Genomic DNA, 4,729 nt, shown 5'->3' on the forward strand with positions numbered 1-4,729 from the left:
AAGACAGTTCCCCTGATGTATCACCTGAGATGAAATCTATACAATTGTCCAGAGCACCCGTTTTACCTCACACCTCCTGTACAATTTCTCAAGTTGTTGGCAATCAGAAAAGTGAGCAAAGTGAGCAAAATATGAAGGAACAACACTATGCACCTCCTTACAAACTGCTGCTCCAAGCTACTAAAATTTGCTTAACGGTTTGCCCCTTTAGAGGCAAGGTTATAAACTGGCATTATAAGAGTGATATAAGGAGACACCTAGCGGAGCTCCTGGGGGTAATCCCTAGCTCTATTGACCTGAAGCATTCTGTCCATATTAGCAGCAGACCTCAGAGGCAGAGAGTGCTGCTCTCCTTTAAAACTAAAAAGCTCCCTGTACTTATTATGTCCTCAAGAAGTCTTCTAATTAACTATGGAATCTTTGCTACAAGAGTCTTTTCCAATACCAAGATCTGCCCCCTCTTACCAAACTGCCTGCTCAAAAAGGAAGCAGACAAGTCTGAGGGTTCGCCAATTGCCACGACTCCAACTCCCCTGGCCGCAGATCTAATTAGCTGGACTGACCCCCTCCTGCCTCCACTGACAAAGGCTACACATCTGGAGAATTCTACGGAGCGTGAGTTACTTCTATCCTTCTCCCAACTGCCAAAACTGGAGCGAACGGAGATAATGGACAGATTGGATGAATTGCTACTCTGTCTCCGTAATTCAGAAGATCATGTTCAGGCAAATAAGATGAATTCCTCACCAATTGAAGAGCAGTCTACACAAGCCCAAGTGGAACCCGTTTTAACGAGCTTTGATCGGCAACCTGGCTGTACACGGCCTCGGGATGTCAAGCCTGGGCAGGATATAGTGAAAGATTCGACAACCCTCTGGTCAAATTCGGAAGCTGTGGCAAGACTGAATGCTCTTTTGGAGGCAAACCGAAAAGGATGTCTTCCACCTGCCTTACACTGCATGTTCCCTACAGCAACCGCTGACCCAAAAGGCCCACCCCTCTCAATTTTAGAGCATACCTTAAATGCAGAGTCTATGGACCTGTCGCTAAGTGATACCCCCGTGCACCAGAACCCATCCCCGCAGCCACCAAAAATTAAGCCTCAATCCATGGCTGCTGCTGCTGCGGTAAGTGGTGTTTGGAAATTGCCGGGTAAGCAAGCTACAATTACTTCCTTCTTCCAGCCTACTGCCCCCCCTCGCCGCACGCATTTCCAGGTGGATTCTGCCGCGTCGGCTCCGCAAGGCCCGGCATGACTCGAAGGGGTGACCAGGAGATCACTTACTTTCTTATCCTGGAATGTAGCTGGCATTAAACCTAAGCTGATGGACCCATCCTTTGTCGCCTACATAAAAGGCAGTCGTATTCTTTTACTGCAAGAGACCTGGGCTTGTGAGGGCTTCTCCCTATCAGGGTATAAGGGCTTTTACCTGAATGCACACCAGAATTCACTATCACCTGGTAGACCACAAGGTGGACTGGCTACCTTTGTTTCTTTGGCCTTAAATCTGCAGGTGGAACAAATCGACATCCAGTCGTCATCCATGCTGGGTGTAAAGCTACAAACAGCGGAGGAAGTGTTCGTGGTGATTAATGTTTATTTGCACCCAACCTACAAGAAAAACCTGGTGGACCAAAGATGGAGGGGAATTCAACTGACTCTTGAAACTCTCCTAGAGAAATATCCTGAAGCCTCCTTCCTAGTTGCAGGAGATTTCAATGGCCGATTGTCTCACTCTGATAAATCATTATTTGCTAAATATAACAAATATCCCCCACTACCCATTTTAACCTCAGACCTTTTACCCAGGAATTTTAAAGACAGTGTTGCTACATACGCAGGTTTTAAATGTAGACAAACTTTGATGTCTCTTAATTTTCACCTTTTAAACGGAGCTCTCAGTTCTGACTACCCTGCCGAATTTACTTTCTGGTCAGGCTCCCGAGCCTCTACCATAGATTTTATTTGGACATCAGTAGACCTAATTCCCAAAATTTCTAACTTTAGGGTGGTAACGAGGCTGGAAAGTGACCATTTTCCATTAGAACTCTCTCTGACCCTGGATGGAGAATTGGCTACCTATTCCTGTGTGCCTATTACAAATAACCAGCTTCAGATGAGGCCCACTGCCTTAAAATGGACCGACAATTTGGCTCAACGGATAAATGAACTCCTTCGGTCTGACCAACTGCAAGAGACAAGGGACTCCCTTGTCCAGGCAGTTGAGCCACTGCCAATGTATGACAAATTAGTAGATCTGCTAAAACCTTCGTTGACTAAGGCCTCGGTAATGAATAGTAACCATTTCTCTCATAAAAAGTGGTTTGACGAGGAATGTAGACTCTTCAAGAACAACCTATATAATGAATTCTTGGCATATAGGGCATCAAATGACCCCGCACCTAGCAGTCACCTTATGAACCTCAAGAGAAGGTATAAAGCACTATTAAAGGAAAAGAAGCTTGCGGCAGAAAGAAATGATTGGAACAACCTTCTAAAAGCTGCAGAAAATAGAAATCCCTTCTCCTTTTGGCACCAAATTTCTCAATACCTGGGTAGACCGTGGTCAAGGATAGAACCCCAAATTTCAGCTGACACCTGGGAAAGCTTCTTCTCCGATTTATATGCAGCTCACGCTGCCAGCGGAGAAAGGATAGAATTGGCCCCCTTGCCTGAGTGGGATCCTGTTACCTGCTCTGAAGTGGAAACACTTATAGGCCAATTTGAGGCGGGCAAGGCACCCGGAGACGATCTTATCTCCATAGATGTTATTAAAGCCAATAAGGATTGGTGGTGTCCACCCTTAGCAGCTCTTTTTACTTATATAAACAAAACAGCACAATTTCCTCCAAGCTGGAACTCTGCACTGATTGTGTTAATCCACAAGAAAGGGCCACGCACAGACCCGGCCAATTTTAGACCAATTAGCCTGCTAAATGTTATTGGGAAAATCTATTCAAGATTTTTACTTAACAAATTAACGACCTGGATGGAAAGCAACAACATCATCGCAGAGGAACAGGCGGGTTTCCGCCCTGGAAGATCAACAACAGACCAAATCTTGATCCTAAATCACTTGGCCACCAAGTATGCTGACAATGGCCTAAAAGCCCTCCACGTCGCCTTTATAGACTTTAAGCAGGCCTTTGATCTAATTCCCAGGAACCAGCTATGGGCAAAATTGGCAGCGACATCTATCGACCGCCGCCTTCTCCTGCTGATTATTAATTTGCATACAAATACCTTCCTGAGGATTAGGCTAGATAGCAAGGGGCTAGTCTCCAATCCGGTTGCCACCACTAGGGGGGTAAGACAGGGCTGTTTGCTTGCCCCTGCCCTGTTTAATTTCTATATTAATTCGCTAGTGGTGCATATGGCAAATACTGATTTCCATCCACCAAAATTGGCAGGACGAGCCTTGAATGTCCTGCTGTATGCGGACGATGCTGCCCTATTAGCTACGTCCCCCATCGGATTAAGGAGGATGCTTCGAGCTCTTCATGAATATGCTACCCAACATGAGCTCCAACTAAATTATGCCAAGACCAAAATAATGGTCTTTGCCGCTCGACCGAAACCTAATTTATGGTCAATTAATGGTATTCCTTTAGAGCAGGTCAGCTGCTTCAAATACCTGGGTCAGGTTGTTAGATCAAATAGGTCCTTCTTGGCGCACAGAGAATACATAGCCTCGAACGCATCGAAAGCAGCCTTGGTGATTAGAACCCTGTACTCTAAGAAACAGGCACAAACTGTCAAAGTTGCCCTGCGACTCTTTAAAATGAAAGTCCTCCCTCTTCTACTGGTGGGCATTGCCTTGGGCTCACGTAGGGACTTTGAAAAATTGGAATCTATCCAAACCCAATTCCTCAGGGCCATACTCAGGATCCCCCCCTCCGTGGCAGGTGCGATCATGAGACTGGAAACCGGTTGCCAAGCCTTTAGGTATGTGGCCCTGAAAGCGAAGTTATGGCTTTGGCTTAAGCTTTGCTTCAGACCGGTGGGTTTGGCCCCCTTGATTCTGAGGGATAACTTTAAATCTCCATGGGAAGGGGAGATAGTGGAGGAAGTGCAGAAGTGCGGGTTGTCCTCCCTTTATATAGAGTCCATGACGTATAGCCACGCAAAGGCGACGATTGCCCAAAGATTAAGGGATATTGCGAGACAGGAGGACATAGCCCGTGTAAAACCTGGGCTGTTTCTGGGGGAGCAGATGTACCGAGCTACTCCGGCTCGCTACCTGGCGGATATCCACTACGTGGAATACCGCAGACTATTTACCGCGGCAAGGCTGAATGTTCTCGACTCGGCGGTTCTGAAGGGAAGATATGGAGGAGTCCCATATGACCAGAGGTTATGCCATTGTGTGTTGGGTGAGGTAGAATCCACAGAGCACATTTTAATGAGCTGTCCCTTCTACAATGATTTAAGACAGTATCTTATAACCCCATACTTACCCCAGCTTAGTCCCCGACAAAGAGGAAAGCAGACAGCATATCTGCTAAATAAGCCTTCTAGGAAAACATCCTTGTCAGTGGCTAAATTCCTTTTCCTGGCACTCAAGCGTCGGAAACGTACAATTGAATGCCTTGATGTGGGTTATCTGTGAGAGGTTTAGTGCTGTGGCCCTACCTTATTCATGTACCCCTATGATGTTTTAGTTCATAATTCTGTATTGTGTTTTATTTCTGTGTTTTTATTTCTGACTATCGGTCGAATAAAGAAATT

Source organism: Podarcis melisellensis, assembly GCF_964234715.1.
Source record: "Podarcis melisellensis genome assembly, chromosome: 8".
In the NCBI taxonomy this organism is placed as follows: domain Eukaryota; kingdom Metazoa; phylum Chordata; class Lepidosauria; order Squamata; family Lacertidae; genus Podarcis; species Podarcis melisellensis.